This window comes from Triticum urartu, chromosome 1 (assembly GCF_003073215.2).
Source record: "Triticum urartu cultivar G1812 chromosome 1, Tu2.1, whole genome shotgun sequence".
In the NCBI taxonomy this organism is placed as follows: Eukaryota; Viridiplantae; Streptophyta; class Magnoliopsida; order Poales; family Poaceae; genus Triticum; species Triticum urartu.
In genome coordinates this window covers 577,280,294-577,299,948 of record NC_053022.1, presented here as the reverse complement: position 1 = coordinate 577,299,948, position 19,655 = coordinate 577,280,294, and the positions used below count along the sequence as shown (strand labels likewise).

The 19,655-nt window shown below is 47.1% G+C and overlaps 2 long non-coding RNA genes across 2 annotated transcripts; one reads left to right on the top strand and one right to left on the bottom strand.

Annotated features, from left to right (window-relative positions):
* Positions 1 to 7,117: 7,117 nt before the first annotated feature.
* Positions 7,118 to 9,068, bottom strand: LOC125532219. Its single transcript, XR_007293860.1, has 3 exons — positions 8,974 to 9,068; positions 8,583 to 8,736; positions 7,118 to 7,453 (listed from the first exon to the last, which is right to left on the bottom strand). It is a non-coding gene; the product is annotated as an uncharacterized LOC125532219 (long non-coding RNA).
* Positions 9,069 to 9,236: 168 nt separating this feature from the next.
* On the top strand, positions 9,237 to 14,698 carry LOC125532211. Its single transcript, XR_007293858.1, has 2 exons — positions 9,237 to 9,784; positions 14,265 to 14,698. It is a non-coding gene; the product is annotated as an uncharacterized LOC125532211 (long non-coding RNA).
* Positions 14,699 to 19,655: the final 4,957 nt, after the last annotated feature.

Here is a 19,655-nt window from a genome sequence, read left to right as displayed (position 1 = left end):
AACTCGGTTACAAAACATGATCATCTCATACAATAAAATTCAGCATCATGTCTTGACCATATCACATCACAACATGCCCTGCAAAAACAAGTTAGACGTCCTCTACTTTGTTGTTGCAAGTTTTACGTGGCTGCTACGGGCTTAAGCAAGAACCAATCTTACCTACGCATCAAAACCACAACGATAGTTTGTCAATTTGACTCCGTTTTAACCTTCGCAAGGACCGGGCGTAGCCATACTTGGTTCAACAAAAGTTGGAGAGACAGTCGCCCGCAAGCCACCTATGTGCAAAGCACGTCGGGGGAACCGGTCTCGCGTAAGCGTACGCGTAATGTTGGTCCGGGTCGTCTCGTCCAACAATGCCGTCGAAGCAAAGTATGACATGCTGGTAGGCAGTATGACTTATATCGCCCACAACTCACTTGTGTTCTACTCGTGCATATAACATCAACATAAATAACCTAGGCTCGGATGCCACTGTTGGGTTTCGTAGTAATTTCAAAAAAATTCCTATGCACACGCAAGATCATGTGATGCATAGCAACGAGGGGAGAGTGTGATCTACATACCTAGTAGATCGACAACGGAAGCGTTTGGTTGATGTAGTCGTACGTCTTCACGCTCCAACCGATCAAGCACCGAAACTACGGCACCTCCAAGTTCGAGCACACGTTCAGCTCGATGACGATCCCCGGACTCCGATCTAGCAAAGTGTCGGGGAAGAGTTCCGTCAGCACGACGGCGTGGTAACGATCTTGATGCACTACAGCAGCAGGGCTTCGCCTAAACTCCGCTACAGTATTATCAAGGACTATGGTGGCTGGGGCGCCGCACACGGCTAAGGAATAGATCACGTGGATCAACTTGTGTCTTTCTGGGGTGCCCCTGTCTCCGTATATAAAGGACTAGAGGGGGGAGGCTGTCCGGCCAAGGGTGGCGCGCTAGGAGAGTCCTACTCCCTCTGGGAGTAGGATTCCCCCCCCCCAATCCTAGTTGGAATAGGATTCGCGGAGGGGGAAAAGAGAGAGGGGGGCCGGCCACCTCTCCTTGTCCTAATAGGACTAGGGGAGGGAGGGAGGCGCGCAGCCCATCTTGGGCAGTCCCTTCTCTTTTCCACTAAGGCCCACTAAGGCCCATATAGCTCCCGGGGGGGTTCCGGTAACCTCCCGGTACTCCGGTAAAATCCCGATTTCACCCGAAACACTTCCGATATCCAAACATAGGCTTCCAATATATCAATCTTTATGTCTCGACCATTTCGAGACTCCTCGTCATGTCCGTGATCACATCCGGGACTCCGAACAACCTTCGGTACATCAAAATGCATAAACTCATAATATAACTGTCATCGTAACCTTAAGCGTGTGGACCCTACGGGTTCGAGAACAATGTAGACATGACCGAGACACGTCTCCGGTCAATAACCAATAGCGGGACCTGGATGCCCATATTGGCTCCTACATATTCTACGAAGATCTTTATCGGTCAGACCGCATAACAACATACGTTGTTCCCTTTGTCATTGGTATGTTACTTGCCCGAGATTCGATCGTCGGTATTCCAATACCTAGTTCAATCTCGTTACCGGCAAGTCTCTTTACTCGTTCTGTAATACATCATCCCGCAACTAACTCATTTAGTTGCAATGCTTGCAAGGCTTAAGTGATGTGCATTACCGAGAGGGCCCAGAGATACCTCTCCGACAATCGGAGTGACAAAACCTAATCTCGAAATACGCCAACCCAACATGTACCTTTGGAGACACCTGTAGTACTCCTTTATAATCACCCAGTTACGTTGTGATGTTTGGTAGTACCCAAAGTGTTCCTCCGGTAAACGGGAGTTGCATAATCTCATAGTTATAGGAACATGTATAAGCCATGAAGAAAGCAATAGCAACATACTAAACGATCGGGTGCTAAGCTAATGGAATGGGTCATGTCAATCACATCATTCTCCCAATGATGTGATCCCGTTAATCAAATAACAACTCTTTTGTTTATGGTTAGGAAACATAACCATCTTCGATTAACGAGCTAGTCAAGTAGAGGCATACTAGTGACACTTTGTTTGTCTATGTATTCACACATGTATTATGTTTCCGGTTAATACAATTCTAGAATGAATAATAAACATTTATCATGAAATAAGGAAATAAATAATAACTTTATTATTTCCTCTAGGGCATATTTCCTTCACCGGCGCCCCCCTCCTTTCTCTCTCTCTTTTTTCCACCTCGCGAATCCTATTCCAACTAGGATTGGGGGAGAAGTCCTACTCCAGGAGGGAGTAGGACTCCTCCTGGCGCGCCCTATGATGGCCGGCCGGCCTCCCCCCCTTGAACCTTTATATACGGAGGCAGGGGCACCCCAGAGGGACACAAGTTGATCCACGTGATCATATTCTTAGCCGTGTGCGGCGCCCCCTGCCACCATAGTCCTCGGTAATATTGTAGCGGTGCTTAGGCGAAGCCCTGCGACAGTAGTACATCAAGATCGTCACCACGCCGTCGTGCTGACGGAACTCTTCCACGACACTTTGCTGGATCAGAGTCCGGGGATCGTCATCGAGCTGAACGTGTGCTAGAACTCGGAGGTGCCGTAGTTTCGGTGCTTGATCGGTCGGGCCGTAGAGACGTACGACTACATCAACCAAACGCTTCCGTTGTCGATCTACAAGGGTACGTAGATCACACTCTCCCCTCTCGTTGCTATGCATCACCATGATCATGCGTGTGCGTAGGAAATTTTTTGAAATTACTACGTTCCCCAACACCAGCAGCCTCCTCCTTCTCTGCCTCGCCAGCAAGGGCGGAAGAGACCCGCCGCCGCTCCGGCGCGTCATAGTCCTTCTCCTCCACCTCGTAAGCAACGAAAGAAGACAGCCGCAGCCACTCCGTCTGCTCGGACGGCGTCTAGCAGTACAGCCAGAGGCGGGAGGCAATACAGATTCGGTCCATCTCTCAAGCCTCTAGAGAAGTTACCATATGAGAGGACCGTGGAGGAAACCACGAAGAACGTGCAAGCCGAAGTGAGGGACTTCTTTGATGGGGTGAAAGCAAAGAAACATCCACCTCCGGAGGAGAAGATAGATCCGGTGAAAGCGATGCGCACTCTGGCTGCCCTAAAGAAACCACCAAAGTCTCCGCCGAAAGGCAACTATGAGCGCATTATTGAAAGGTCATTTATCGAAGTGGAGCATTCGGGAAGTACTATCAGTGATCAAAGGTTAAAAGAATGACGAGCTGGGAAAAAATTGCCCAGCTCGGCGAACAAGCGAACCAATCGTGCCCCCCGCTCAAGGTGTCTAACGATATCATCGCTAATGATCCGAGGATGGTGCCTGGTTATACCAATCTTGGAGATTACCTGCCCAACGATGTAGATTATGATTTCTTGGAGGTGGACGAACACAGATACCATTACGGGAAGCCTCTCATCAAAGATGAAAAATCTCTAACAACGATGATGCGAAGATTCCATGATTGGTACATGAAAACCTGCAGAGAGTCCGGGGGGATGAATACTTTGACGCTGAGAGTTAAAGAGGAGCATGACCTCGTTGGAATTGATCTGTTGAATGTTCCATTTGAGGAGTTCTTCCAGTTTTTCAATCAACAGGCCCTCAATAAATTAACGGTCACTTGCTACTGTATGTAAGTACTACTTCTGTCATTAAGTCTCTATATATATGTCAGCTCTTTCATTGCATGTATATATAATTATCCTCACTATATTATGCAGATTGAAGACCGCCGAATTGAAGAAAAGGCAAATCGGTGATATTGGGTTCATTAACACAAATCTCATAGATGCATATACAGTTGAATTTAAGGCCAAAGAGACCGAGGCCAACTTGCTACGATCGTTCGTATTAAATCAAAACAAAGCTATAATACTCTTTCCTTACAACTTCAAGTGAGTGTTACTGTCTTGTGCATATTCGGTTTCCCTTATTAGTCCAGGTTATAGTAATGTAATTGATGAGTTATGCATGCGTGCGCAGGTTCCACTATATTCTCCTAGAGATTAAACTTGAGCAGGGACTAGTAACCGTCTTAGACTCGAGACGAAAAGATACCCAGGACTATGCGGACATGACTGTAATGCTCGAGAAGTAAGTTAAATCGATCATTATCGCACCATATCGGCAACTTTGTTCATTTCCTGGTATCAAGTAATTGTTTTCTTTGTCTGGCAGGGTTCGGACAAAATTCACCTCAAAAGCTCCGGGACTGCCGAAGAAGCTGCAATTTAAACACCCGAAAGTAAGTACTACTAGCATGTTCCGCGCATCTCCTAGTGATTCAAGCGCTAGTTTCATCAATACCATTTAGCATGCTTTCTTATCAGTTTGATTGACCTCTCTTTCTTGTAAAGTGGTTGTGGCAGGAAGCCGGAAATAATTACTGTGGATACTACGTTTGCGAGTCCATCCGCCACACGACCTATGAGCGGGGCTACTCTGACAAACAATATGAAGTGCGTAAACAATAATATTCACAATTTTATTTTATTACCATCATTTGTGTTGAGTTTCATTGATTCATATATATGTATTGACCCCCTTCTTCAAATTAGATATTTCGGATGCGGGATGAACTCCTACCACCAGATCGTATGCGAGCAATTCAAGAGGAATTTGCGGCATTCTTTCTTGACCACGTGATCGATAAAGACGAAGAATACCATGTGGACCTTGAGTTCATATATAATTAGGGGATTATATTGTAAGAGATCTTATATTGTATATATGTAGCCAGTAGCGTCGGATAGATATACGAAAACTTGTTGTTCGACCAATCTCTCGGAGAAGGAGAGGTCGATATCACTTCTCTCTGTATGCATATGTTCATGACGATCTTCTATTTCCTTCATTTGCTTACTAGCTAGCGTGTCGAATCCTCTCTATACGTATAGTACGTAGCGTCGACCAAGCACGGAGATAAGAGAGGACACTTCTCTATATTAATTAGCTAGCTAAGACAATATATGAAACACCTAAATTAACCCCCCAAAACCCCTAAACCACCTTCTTTCAAAAAAAACCTAAGCTCCTGCCAGCTGCTGACGCGTGGACGCCTATTGGTCCTGGTTGGTGCCACCAACCGGGACCAAAGGGCGTCCTGCCTGGGCTCGCCACACCGGACACGTGGAGGCCCATCTGTCCCGGTTCGTGTAAGAACCGGAACTAAAGGCCTAGGGCTTTAGTAATGACCCTTTAGTCCTGGTTCAAGAACCGGGACAAATGAGCCTTACGAACCGGGACAAATGGCCGTTTTTCTACTCTCCCTGATTTCCAGGGGGGTGTGGGCCGATTTTCTCCGATGCCCAATGACAAATAGCCAAGTGGAACAACCCCCGTAATAACCCCGTATTAGTCCGTGTGTGTAGCATTACTGTTTGTCGAGTGTCTCCTGACGTGCACATGGCAAAGTAATCGTCTCGTTAGCACTATCCATCTTTGTTGAGTGCCTGTCAGGTGGTACTTGCCAAATGTTCCATATTTTTTCCTTATTTCACTATCATTGCCACAGACTTATAAACAACACCTTCAAAAAAATTGAACTTGTTTTTTCTTTTTCTTTTTCTTTTTCTTTCCTATCTTTTATTTTCTTATATATTATTTCCACAATTCTTTCCAGCCCTTCCTCCCCCTCTTTTTTCATGAGTAGTAATGTCCTGAATGAAGGAATATGGATACCACATTATGGTAACTAGCTAAATGTCTATGCATTTCTACAGACTAACAAAAAATGCATATCTCTACCCTGCTATTATTGAAGGGAAGGTTGTGATTGTGATTCAATAGTGAAGATAATGATCACCATATTCATCTCCATATCCATCACTACTATTAAAGAAGCGAGTTGAGGAAAAAATATTGTATCTCAGCCGCATATCCACCATCCATCAATGGACCGGATTGCCCCAATATTATATCACATCAAATTAACATATTTACTAATTAATTTTAGCCATCTCCATGACACCTTAATAGGAATCATTGCATATCAATTATCTCCACTATTGTTAAACAAGCGAGTTCACCAAACACATTGCATCTCAGCCACATATCCATCATCCATCAATGAACTGGATTGCCCCAATATTGTATTGCATCAAATTCACATATTTACTACTTAATTTTAATCATCTCCCCAACACCCTAATAGGAATCATTGCACCTTAATTAGGAAAAAAATCATCACATCAACCATAATTTCCACAACACCTTAATTAGAAATCATTGCATCTTACTTACACCTTCATTAGAAAACAAATCATCACACCATATCACATAACTGAAAAAACATCAGCCAAAAAATCACGTGCCACACACGTTCCACCACATTAGCTCCTCCTCCAAAAATGCCTCTCTCCTCGCGTAAAAGAAGACTTCCTACATATCATATCCGCTTGTGCCACTGCCAAAACATGCGTTGTCACCCCTCCATGCTTGCACGGCTCTGCCATCACAATGGGCCTCCCAACTCGACCACTCGTACCATTCGCCATCGGACAATACCAATATAAAAAGACTCGAAAAGGCAAATCCAATTAATCTTAGTCATCGAACAATATCAATCAAACAACCTAGATTGCTCCATAAACGATCAACATGTTTAGCGCGCAATTTATATCCAATCACATAATTATGTGTAACTAATGTACAACCTAATATAAGCATGAAATTAATTTTCTCTCTAATCGAAGTCCTTCTATTTATTTTTTAGGAAGGCGATCTCACATATATGGTGTAATTTATGTATTCTTAATTACATAATATTTATGTGATTGAATTGAATTGAATTGGCACCTGCGAAAGCAGGCACCAAAAAACAGCATGGAGGGATGGTGATGGGAGGTGGAGGCGAAAACAAACCGGGGAGGTAAAAGTAAACCGTGCGTACTTGCATACCAACTCCCCTTTTAGAAGTAGAGAAGATTGGTATTTCAGATTCATTCAGTGAGAGGGTAGTGTCATAGTTCTAATTGTATGGCCCCTATTACAAGCTACTTAAATTGGTTTCAGAGAGTGAATTTTATTGGAATTAATTCGAGACCGAAGCACTAGAGTAACAGTGTAACACCAACAATGCATGCCAGTGACCATACAAGGTATGCACATGTGTTCGCATCAAGCTACAGTTTCATGCATGCATGCAGGCAGTCTATTCGAATAGATATAAAGAGATATAATAACATGATACCGTGTCACACAATATCACAACGTACGATGGCATAGTGCTAGCTAGCAAAACTGCAGAGGTTATAATTAAACTAAAAACATGTCGTGGCCATCTTTGGTTCGCATCTTTGCATCTTTTGTTCACTACTAGTTTTCCTCGGTAAAAGCCTGGAAAGCAGTAACAACAGCCACATACGAAATAGTCAACTTGGCAGCTCCATATACGACACTCTTAGCCGCATGTTCGATGGACATCATGCGCCTGCAGGTAGAGGGAGATAGTACAAATGAAAATATACTCCTAGAAAAACTGATAAGACAGTAGAACGCTAGCATTTACAAAAAGGAACATCAGCTAAGAAGTAAAAATACAATCAAGATCGAAGAATCCTCTGAACGTGACACCAACATCCGTCAGCTGCCTCCGACGCCACCATAACAGCCATCAAAAAAAATGACGGATCACCTTCTCACCCTAGCTCGATGGCTCGATACGGTTTCATCGCTGATATGCAGCTTTGCGGACCTTCAAGGTGGCTCACCAAAGACGAAATCATTACCACTGAACAAATCCGACTGGGGCAACACCGCCCGGACACGCCATCGAACTTCACATCTGGCACCCCGCACGACTAAGACGTCGGAGCTGAAAACCATATCTGACATCCACGAACCACAAACCCAGCACACGATCCATCATCTTCCAGATGTCGCCGATGTAGACCATAATCTGCATCCGCTCCTGGACTACCTCCCAAGCTCCGCGCCGGCGCTGGAACAAATGCCGCCGCCACGCCATCTTTACTTGAACAGACTAGTTTTCAAATCCATCCACCATAGGACCGATTGCCTCATTAGGGATGGATTTGAAGAATCTTTATTGAGCGCTGCCATCACTGCCACCTAAGCGAAGATGATGAACAACCTAAAAACCTATATTACGAACGCGTGGATCCGGCGACCCCCCTCACCACCGATGACCGAGGTCGACGCCGGCCGCCGGAGGACGGCGCTGGAAGCTTGGCCTCTCCTAGCGGCGGCTAGGGTTCCAACCGCCGTGCCCGGGAGGAACACTCTATTTCATTGTGCATTTGTATCAACTAGTCACAGAATCATACTTGCAGTATATTGATAAACGAAGTCAGAGAATCATATTTGCTGAAGGGATGAGCAAAAGGTCAGGAAAAAGTAAGATTGCTTATAATGATATGATTTGCATGCAGTTCTATTTCTATTACCTACCAGGTCAGGTTAAACAAGTATGACGATGATAAGTAATTTTGCTCTTGTTTCAATTGCACAGAATTCGATTATTGCTGTCTACACCGATACCTGACGCCCTGAGATATACAAATCATGACCCAAAAAAATGTCAATTTTGGTTCAGATACCTCGCTGGGGACCTCGCTGGAGAGCCCGCGGCAGCGCATCAGGCTGCTTGGCGCGACCTGGCATCCGTCCGCCGCGACCGCCGCCTGCGTTCGCTGGAGCAGGGAGCCACCGAGCCTCCTCGCTGCGCACTGAACCGCTGCCATGGTCGCCGGCCTGCGAACAATATTAGTTAGGGATTAGGATGACAAATCCGTCATGAATCGCTACCTCCAACCAGCCGGCTAGCGGCGGATCCACAACCTCCGCCCCCTACGTTGCGGATCTGGGGGGTCGATTAGGGATAAGTTTGTCACGACTCACTAATCACCACCGCTGGCCAGCCTCGGCAGGCACACACACCATGGATTGGGTTGCAGTCTGGGATGTTTCTGTAGGTTTTGGTGAGCGTACCTTGCGGATCTTGGCGTTCCTTCCTCAGGCGGCTAGGCTTTCCTCGTTCGCCTTCCTTCGCCGACAATAAAGGCGTGGGGTTCTTAACGGACGCGGCTTGCCTGCGGCCTTGGCGTGCGACCATCGGTGCGACGCGGCCATCGCACGGCTGTGCGTGAGCCCCCTCCCACTGCGGATTTTCTCTCAAAAAAAAAACAGAATACAGATCCTAATGCTGATTGCCGTCTGTATGGATACATCCCTTATCCACATCCCTCTCCTGGGTCGGAACTCAAGCTCAGCTGAAGCTTTCCATGTCCTCTGCTGCTCCTGCTCCTCGAGCCTCCAAGCACTTCCTGCCCATCGAGCGGATCTCGTCGCGCTGCCGTGCAGCTTCTACTCGGGCGTGCGCACTCACGCATCTCACCCCATCCCGGTTCCCGGCTGGCCGCCGCCCGCGTGCGCCTGCTGAATCAGCATCCCCGGCTCGGCTGGCCGGCGCCGTGGTCCGCCTGCTGAATCAGCGTCCCGGCTCGGCTGGCCGCCGCCGTGGTCCGCCTGCTCGACCTAGTCGCACAGCAGTTCCATGGGGACGGGATCCTCCACGGCGCCGTCCTCGCTGGTCTGAGATGCGGAGCCTAGCGGGAGCATGTGGGACGGCCACGCAAGGGGTTGGCGTGTCCTTGGCGGGTGCTCGGGCTTGTGGAGGAGGGGCCGAGTATAGAGGGGAAGGACGTCGAGAATCAGCATCGGCGCCATCAAATTGGTACTCAGATAGGAAGAAGAAAGGAACTGCAGCTCATACATGGAGTATTACCTCCGCATAACACAGGTAATTTCCTCTTCTTCTTGTGTCATTCCAGTCTCATGCGTGTTAAATTCAGAGAAGGATGACATTCAGTTAAGATGACAATTACTCTGCTTTCATTCAGTTAAGATGCGTGTTAAATTCAGAGAAGGGAGGGCTAATAGCAATTCCAGTACTCTGCTTTCATTCAGTTAAATTAAGATTCCTTACATGCTAAATTCGGACTGATTGTCAATTTGTTTTCTGCTCGCTCTATGCCTCTAAGCATGACATTCAGATAGATGGTTCAGTGTACATATATTATGCATAATTGAAATGGATCATTGGGATCCGGGTCATCGTAACTTAAAATGAGACAAGGATAGCTTAGAGGCTCATATAAGAACGATGCTTGTGGAAAATTGTTCACAGCTAATTCTATGAATTAGTACGCAATTAAAAAATATACGTGAACTAGTATATTTGATTGGGGACATTTAGTAGCATTCAGTTGATGGTACATACTAAGTTCTAATAAAAATTATTTGCAACTTTGAAGTCAAAACACACATGAGATAAAACTCGCGACAACAAAATAGATCATGTTGGCTTCGGTTGATTGAGGAAGGCTTGGTTTTGTCCTGTCGTCACACTAGAGATAGAGGTTCCAATGGTCCTTTGCACTGAGGGATTCTGCGCCGATTGTTGCTGCTGTAAATAGGTAGACATGTGATTTTTCGGATGACCCTGGGCAGAAAGGTAGCAATTTCAGTTTCATTGAAGTTGAGAAATTGGAAAACTTGGAAGTATGGAATGTTATACCACTGGAGTATAGTGTGGGTCTTGGGTCTGTGGTGGCATCAGGATGGTGTGACCAACTGATGGCTGCATTGTAGCATTTACAATAGATGTCGCCTTCGGTTGAAGAAGGAGGCCTTGATTTTCTCCTGTCATCGAACTATAGTTAGAGGCTCCAATGGGTTCTATCAGGCAGGGATTCAGAGCAGAGTTCTTCTGTTCTAAAAAGGTGTACTTGTGGTTTGTCGGATGACCCTGTGCACAACGTAGGAACTTTCAGTTTAAATGAAGTTTAAAATGCTGGAAAACTCAAAAGGGGGGAATGTTTATACCACTGGAGTATTGTGTGGTGCTTGGGTTTGTGGTTGCATCGGAAAGCTCAGACCAGTTGATGGTTGCATTATAGCATTTAGGATAGGTGTTGGTTGAGCAGAGTTATGCTTTTGTATATAGGTGGACATGTGGTTTGTCGGATGACCCTGTGCACAAAGTAGCAACTATCAGTTTCAGTGAAGTTTAAAAACTGGAAAACTCGAAAGGGTGGAATGTTGTACCACTGGAGTGTTGTGTGGTGCTTGGGTTTGTGGTTGCATGGGGAAGCTCAGACCAGTTGATGGCTACATTGTAGCATTTTGGATAGGTGTTGGCTGAGCAGAGTTCTGCTGCTGTAAATAGGTGGACATGTGGTCTGTCGGATGACCCTGTGCACAAAGTAGCAAAGTTCAGTTTCAATGAAGTTTAAAAAAATCGTAAACTTGAAAGAGTGGACTGCTTCTACCACTGTTGTGTTGTATGGTTGGAATCCCGCCAACAGTTGTTGGGTATGCAGTGGCATCGGGATGGTATTATCAATTGATGGTTGCATTGAAGCATTTAGGATAGTGTTGTAGTCTAATTGATATGCACCCATTTGGTTACCGAAAAATTCCAAAGGACCCTGTTGAAAATGATAGAGAAAGGTCAATACAATTGAGTGTTTTATAAGAAACAAGCAACAACGTTATACCTTTGAGAGGCCATGAGGTTGTAGTTGTACAATAACTTTTTTGTTCTTTTTCTTCTTTGAAGTTGGTTTCTCCGAAGGGGCCTATCAAAAATGATTCAAAAGGTTAATAATGTTGAAGGTTTTATAAGACACAAAGCGACGAAGTATAATACCTTTGAGGTGCCATGAGGCTCTAGTTGTACAATATCATCTGTGTTCCTTTTCTTCTTTGAAGTTGCTTTCTCAAATCCACCAACAGGCCTTTTTGATCCTTTGACAGTCTTCTCCTTGACCTTCATACCTTTTGGCTTTGCAAGCCCATCATTATGTTTTGAAATTCTGCTACAGGGGATGTTCACTCCTGCTGCCACTGTAATGGTAAACATCAGTCTTTGTTTGTCAATAGTCTAGGAAATTATTATTAGTATAATATGCACCTTCTTTAGTACACGAGTCTCCCAAATCTGGATCAGCTCTAATCTTCAAGCATTTCTCCACATCTTGTGCTAATTGCTCTGCAAATTTAGCAGCCTTATTGTATGAGTCTTCTGACTCAGCGGCACGAGCAGCTATTTTCAAGAACATTCTGCACAGTTCCTTGTAGCGATTGGACATTCTTGCTTTTAGGTTCTCATGCGGGTTGCATTTGCTTGTTATATCTAGAACTTTGGCATCAATTGTCCATCTTTTCAAGATATATTCTCCAGGGATATGCTTGATATTATTAATATCAAGTACCTTCAAGCAATGAGAGCAAAGGATTTCAGAAAACTCAAACCTTTTGCAGCTGCAACTAACCTTTTCTTCTTTTGGAATGAATCTAACAACATGCTCCCGTTGTGTGCCATGAAATTTTACTACATAAATCTTCAACTCTGTCACTTTCATCACAAAGCATGTGTCGTAGTTCAGAGTCCGAAGCACTTGATCTTGAAACATCCTGAATATTGCTGAGTATATGTAGCTGCAGCTTGTTAGCATATAGCTTGATTCAGCCTTCAACTTCGGAGTAGTTTGTGTGCCTTTAAAGTCATACTTCACCTCTTCACATCTTTTATCTGAAAACTAGCCGTTTCAAAATGCTCAAAGAAAGTAGCATGTCATATTTACACTTAATGTACCTCTTAGTTCATTGTTCATGCTTCACTTCGTTGGGTAGTGCTCATGTGCAGAGAACGTATTTACCATATACTAGTGCCCACTGTTCTTCTTCTCAAATAGCCTTTGCAACCATGCATTGTCACCCTAGTCCATACTTGTCAATCATTTTATTCATGCACTACAAATTCATCTCCTCTTCTATATCATATATACAATGTTGAAAATCAACATGAATTCTTATATTCATCAACAACTCCAGCGAGATGCTTGCAAGCATTTTGATTCAATATGCCACACGCAAAAAGTCTATGTGAGAATGAGGAACACTTTACGGATGCCTTTCATGCTGCATCTCATCGGTGAGAATTACGGATGTTTCATACATAACTTTTAAGAAAGTTCTGGAAAGCCCAAGCAAAGCTTGCAGCAGTTTCATCATAGAGAAGTGCGCGCCAAAGACAAACAGTTTTGATGATTATTCACCCCAACAATCAAACCCAAATGGCGTCCATCATAGTTTTCCTTGTATGTGGTGTCAAAGCATATAACATCGCCGAATAATGCGTAGTCTGATACCATTTTCGAGTCAGTCCAAAAAATATTAGTTATCAACTCATCTCATCAACTTGAATTGATAGAAGAAGTTGACATCTTCTGAGACCTTCTTCTCCATGTACTCTAATACTCCCCCATGTCCACATTCTTTGCTTTTATGTTCTCTTTGGTACAAACGATTTTCAAATCTTCACGTATAAAGCCAAGGTTTTCACTTCCACATGCTCCTTGCCATCAAATCGAATGTTGCTATTTGAAATGCCTACTGACTTGCAACCTCAGCATTTGCTATATGCTTTGTACTTTTCTCTGATCTCAAGTACTGGCCATGATCCATGAGCAAGAGTGTGGTTATTGTATGCCTCGATTCATACACACAATAAAAAGCATTTTTAAGGCTATCTTCATGCGCATACAAACCACATCGTGTTTCAGCCTACTGTAAACTGAATGTGTCCTTCTCTTTATCTTCTTCGGTGCCTTTGAGTGTAGTACTGTCTTTAGAGCATAAATAAGTGTTAGAATCCAAACAAATTAAGTAACATGTACCTTGACGAGAGCATGTTAAATGTGCGTTGGAAATTACAGAGAGTTCTTCACTTTATGGCCACTACTTCTTCTGATGCTGAAACCGATAGTTTCAGCATACTTGTATAAAAATAAATAAGCTTCCTCTCAGATAAAAATCATGCCAAGCTTTGGTACCCTTCATCACTGTGATCTGCCGTGGTTTGTGCGAATCCTGTATCAGTTAGGATCAATTTAGTTAATCCACAGACATGGCAAAATGGCAATCATATTTCCCTACCACAAGTTTTGATCAACCCATTCATGATCATATTTATCTGTCTTGCAATCATATTTGTCTTGGGAAACATGCAGTGCATTGAGATAATTACGTAGTCTTAAGGTTTAGAGGAAAAATTAAGATGCACTCTGCAATCCTTGTTCTATTTTATACGGGTTGTGCAAGAACGTCTTTCATCCCAATTTAAATGTGAAATTGGTACTGTACATGCTCCTAATTTGTTTTCCAAAATTCAACAGAACCAGAATTAACTTCTTGTCGTTGTTTCGCATCTCCAGATTGTGGTCACTAGTCATGGTTTCCTGTACAAGTTCTAAAACGGTACAACAGGAGAATTTGCCGGTGATTCATCGTGAAGAACATAGTGCGATTTCTTACTTTTGGTGACTGGGAATCATCGGGAGCATCTTGGTTCCCTGGACCACTTCTTGGAGAAGCCACCGGGGACGTGAGACTCGAAGAAGACATCAGGGACGGGATTCCTTGGCTGCCCAATTTAAGAGGAGATTTTACCTGTGCTTCCTTGGTCAAGCCGCCATTGATTGTTCTGCCGAGGTTGTAGACCTCTCTCGCCTTCAGGAGTATATTTTGGCGTGCTTTTCTGCATATGCGGATCTGTTTCGCGGGCATTTTGTGGATATGTTTCACAGACGATGAGTTTTTTTTTCACTTGATTTTTGTTTAGTCTTAATGGTGCGAGAGTATTACGGAACGAAATAGGTATCACGGGATGTCCGGTATTAGGATCTGTATTCTGTTTTTTTTTTGAGAGAGAAAATCCGCAGCGGGAGGGGGCTCACGCACAGCTGTGCGATGGCCGCGTCGCACCGATGGTCGCACGCCAAGGCCGCAGGCAAGCCGCGTCCTTAACTCGTCTCTTAGCCTTATCTTTAATAACTAGCAATTTCTAAAAATATGGTGAGACATATTATGCTAAGAGATCATCTCTTCTTCAAGCCTTTTCTTTTGAGTTCTCTTTCCTTCACCTCATCATTTATCCTATGTGTCACTCCTAAGATAGCACCATTATACATGCCCTTATCCCTTCTTCTCTCCCAGGTCGCTCGCTCTTATCCCCTTCACTAGTACCTTTTTTTCTTCGAGCTCGCGGGCCTCCGCCTGCACATCCTCCTCACCATGGCCAGCCTCTATTCTTATTCCTCACATCCTCCCTCCACGCCATGGCCATGCGCCACCTACCCCCTCGTCCTCATGGCGCACTCCTAGGTCCCCAGCTCACTGGCCGTGCTACTATGCCATTGGCGCGTGCTACAACCCGCAGCGAAAAAAGCTACCACCGGCTCCCGGATTTGCTGCAACCTGGCGACAGTGAAGTGTGGCGGCGACGACGGTGCTGCGTTTTTGCTGCAAACGGCAACGGGAAAGCTTCCACCGGCGACCAAATATGTTGCAACCCGGGGAGTAATGATGAAGTGTGGCTGGTGGCACCCATGAACGGCGAAGGTGGCAACCGGGCGGCAAATGCTACAACCATGAACGGCGAAAGCTGCAACTTGCTATGAGAAAAGTTTCGACGGCGAATGCCGATGCTAGGGCTGGCTACAGCCAACAGGGGCCACGGGAGTTGTGCTCTTCGATGGCGAGGTTGCAACCGTGAACGTCGGAGCTGCAACCGTCATGAAAGAAAGCTTCAACCCCATTGAAAAAAGCTTCAGTGGATGTGAAAAAAAGCTCCAATAACAGAAAAAGCTTCAAACAGTGTGTGAAAAAGGTTCAACCGACAAACGAGGGAACTCCAAACTATAGAAAAAACTTCAATCTATGTTGGAAAAAAAGCTTCAAACCGTGAAAAAGTTCTCAACAGGAGTAAAAAGCTTCAACCATGTGGATTTCTGCTACTACCGTCCATAGTTTTTGCTACATCCATTTTTTCACGACGGCGAGATGCCAGTGGTGGTTTTTGTGAATTCCGGGGCGAGATCCAGCACGGGGGCAGGGGCGGATGCTACAACCGGTCGCCGGCGAGCTACAACGGGCTCGCGGCGAGCTGCAACCTCGACCGGCGAGGCATGGCGGCGACTACGCGGGGCTACAACCCAGTGTTGGATGTGCTGCAGCTGCGCCTCGTTTTTTGGCCGGAACCGACGCCCGAGGGGAGCTTCATGGTCACCACGGCGAGCGCGGCGAGCAGGGATGAGGGCGCGGGGTGCCGAGAGGGCGCGGGCGTGCTCGCTGCGGGGGAGAGAGAGAAGCTGGGGGATTTTGACCCGTGCGCGAGGAAGGAGAAGGAACAGATCTGGCGGCCCACCTCGCTCAGATCGGACGGCTGCTAGCCGACCGGCCGAAAGTTTCGGCCGGCGCGCCGGCGCAGAGTGCTGGCCATATGTTAAACAAGGGAAATGCTTGTGTTCACCTAGCTGATCTTTCCGTGTGCGTCGACCGCCTCGGTGGGCGTTTGATTTGTTGATCGGGCGGTTAGGATCCACCCTCACCTACTTCACATTCTTGCAACTCCACCACTGTTTCAGAAGGGTTTCTACAACTCAGCACTTGCCGCAGATAGACTACATGGTCAGGTACGCCTATGCACGCCGCAAGCCCGCTCCAGCAGCCATTGTTCGCCGGCGAGGCAGACCTTCGCTGCCCCACTTCCATCCCTCCTCTTTTTCTTTCGTTGCCTCACTTGTCGTCGACTGAGCGGTTGGCCGCCCTGGCGCTCACATCTCTCATGCCCTGCATCTAGATCGATCAGGATCGTCAAGCCACCACCCGACGTAGGCGACAATGCCTGAGATTCGCGCGGCCCAGTCGTCATTCTAGTGGCGTGCGACGCATTGCATGGTCTCTCCATAGATGTTGTCAGGGGAGCCCCTCCCTGTTGATCCGTCTCGGCCCTGCGCGACATTTTTCCTGAAACAAAGCACTTGTTGCAATAGTTGTTTCTGAAACAAAGCTCTTGTTGCAAAGAGGGATCATACGCAAAGATGTTTTTGCCTCGTCATCAATGTTTCTGAAACAAAGCTCTTGTTGCAAAGAGGGATCATACGCAGAGATGTTTTTGCCTCGTCACCAATGTTTCTGAAACAAAACTCTTGTTGCAAAGAGGGATCATACGCAGAGATGTTTTTGCCACGTCACCAATGTTTCTGAAACAAAGCTCTTGCTGCAATATTCACCGATGTTTTTCTGAAACAAAGCACTTGTTGCAATAGTTACCATTGTTTCTGAAACAGTACTCTTGTTGCAAAGAGCGGTCGTACGTTGAATAACCTAGATTAGGCGGCTCGCGAGGCGGCGAATGTTTTAAAAAGATCTGGTGGCCGACACGTAGCACACCTCAAATAGATAAGAGGCCTAAAGGCATCTTATAATTAAATTTTATCAATATAGTACAATGGAAAAATAATGAGACATGAAATGAATAGCAAAAAATAATTACATCTAAAAACATGTTGACCTTCTTCTTCCTTCCGTTGCATGCTGTCCGCGAGAGTATCCCTATAAAAATATATCGACATATGTTTGTTACATTAGTATAAACAAAGGAATTTATAATTCTTGCTGTCTCTTAATCCTTTAGACACGCTAGAATTTTTTTTAAATTTTTTTGCGGGGAGACACGCTAGAATTACATAAAGGCTACGACTAAGTAGTTATTCAATTGCTTTATATACAAGGTTGTATATACTGGTCTAAGCTTAGAATTGAGTGCTTAGAGCAACTCCAATGCAATGACCCAAACAAACACGGATTTTGTCCGCATTTTGTCCGTTTAGGTCGCATATCCGCCTAGCGGACATGAGGTGGACGGGGGCTGGCGGTGGATGAACCCAACGCAAGGTCAAAAAGCGGACACGCAAGGAGCGGAGGAGGAGTCCTCAACGGAGGCGCTGCTGGCCGGGAGCTACGGCGGGAGCTCGTCCTCTACCTCCCGCAGGGCCACCTCGACCACCTCGGTGCTGCGCCCGCGCCGTCATCGCCCGGCCCCGAGCTCGCTGCGCCGCGCCCGGCCCGAGCTCGCTGCGCCATGGCCCAGGCGTGGCGCGGCAAGGAGCCCGACGGCGACTGACCCCGTGGCGGCCAGCCGGCAGTGGATAGACACGCCAACGGCGACCCCGCGCCCGGCGAACACGGTGACCTGGACCGCGGCGAGCTGGACGGTGCCACCGCCCCCTCCTCCCGCGGGCAAGAAGAACTCGTACGTGGCGCCATCCGGGCAGGGCCAGACGCGGCCGGGGAGCGGGTAGAAGTCCCGCAGCGCGGCGGAGAGGGAGGAGATCCAGCGCAGCGCGGGCCGGTGAAGATCCAGGGCAAGTCGAAGAAGGTGAGCGGCAGCGCGCGGCCGCCTCCGCCGCGACGGCGAGCGTGTCGAGTAGGTGGCCATGGGAGGGAGCTCGATTCCCTCCCCAAGCTTTGGTCTAGGAACGCCGCGCCCGGCTCCGAGCTCGCCGCCGCCGTGGCTAGCTTCTGCGGCCCTCGATTTGTGGGAAGAAAAGGGGAAGGCGCGGGTCGCTGATTTGTGGGGCCATGGCGGACACGAGAGGCCACCAGGCGGATGGGAGCGGACGACGGTAGCGCTGCTTTTGTCCGCCGCGGACCCATTTGTTCCCATATTTGCGTTCAATTTGGGTCCGGAACGGACAGTAAGCGGACAGCGGACGGACGCCATGTCCGTTTGGGTCGCCCCGTTGGGCCATATTTTCTGTCCGGATAATCCAAACGGACAAATTGGGTCGCCCCATTAGAGTTGCTCTTATTCGGTATAACTTAAGGACATCTCCAACGGCGTATTCCAATCCGCCCCTAAACGTCCGGACAAGCCTGCCTCGATGATTTTTGCCGTCCAACGCCGTCCAACAAACGTCCGCATCCGAATTCGCGCAATTCGGGACCGAACCATGGGGAGAGTATGTGGTCGTCCGGTCGTCTGCCACATATGCGTCTGGCTGTGGGTCCCACCCAAAGTCATCACTGCGCGTCCCACTCGTGAACAGTCTACGCATTCATGTAGCTCTATCGCACCGCATTGAGGCGGCGTCTGTCCGCCTGCCCCAACCATTTAAGTAGGCAGGCAACGCCGACCAAACCCATCTCCTCTTCTCTCCGCACACCGTCGGCTCTCATCTCCTCTCCGCTAACCGGTGTGTCACCAATCACCTCCTCTCCTAGACCGCGTGCTAGGCATGTCCGGCACCAGGGCTGGTTCTCAGCGTCGGCCGGTGTATCTCCATCGGGTTCATGGAGCCTCCGTGCACAGTCTCCGACGCTGTCGTCTTCCACCACGCCATCAACAAAGGAGGAGTCCGTGCTCTCCTGGGACGACGAAGACCATCACCAACCCACCCCCTCGCTGAGGCCACCGCGGCAGACGAGGAGTTTCAGGCGCAGGTAGAGGCCCTGCTCGAGCGGTCACTCCACGACAGTGGTCCGGCTTCGCCATCGCCATCATGTCAACAGCAACCGCCCTCCATCCTACGCAACCGTGGTGTTAGAATAGGTCGTAGCATCAAGGAGTGCAATCACGGCATCGAAATTGAACGCTGCATCAAGGAGGAGATGAAGGAAGACTCGCCCTCGACTTCTCGCAGCACGTTAAGCCACTTTCAACCGGCTAGCATCATTGTTGAGACGTCTCTGGCATGACAAGGAGAGGGCGCAGCAATCACTGCCCCATCGTGTGACCGAAAACAAGTGGCGCCCGGTCGCCG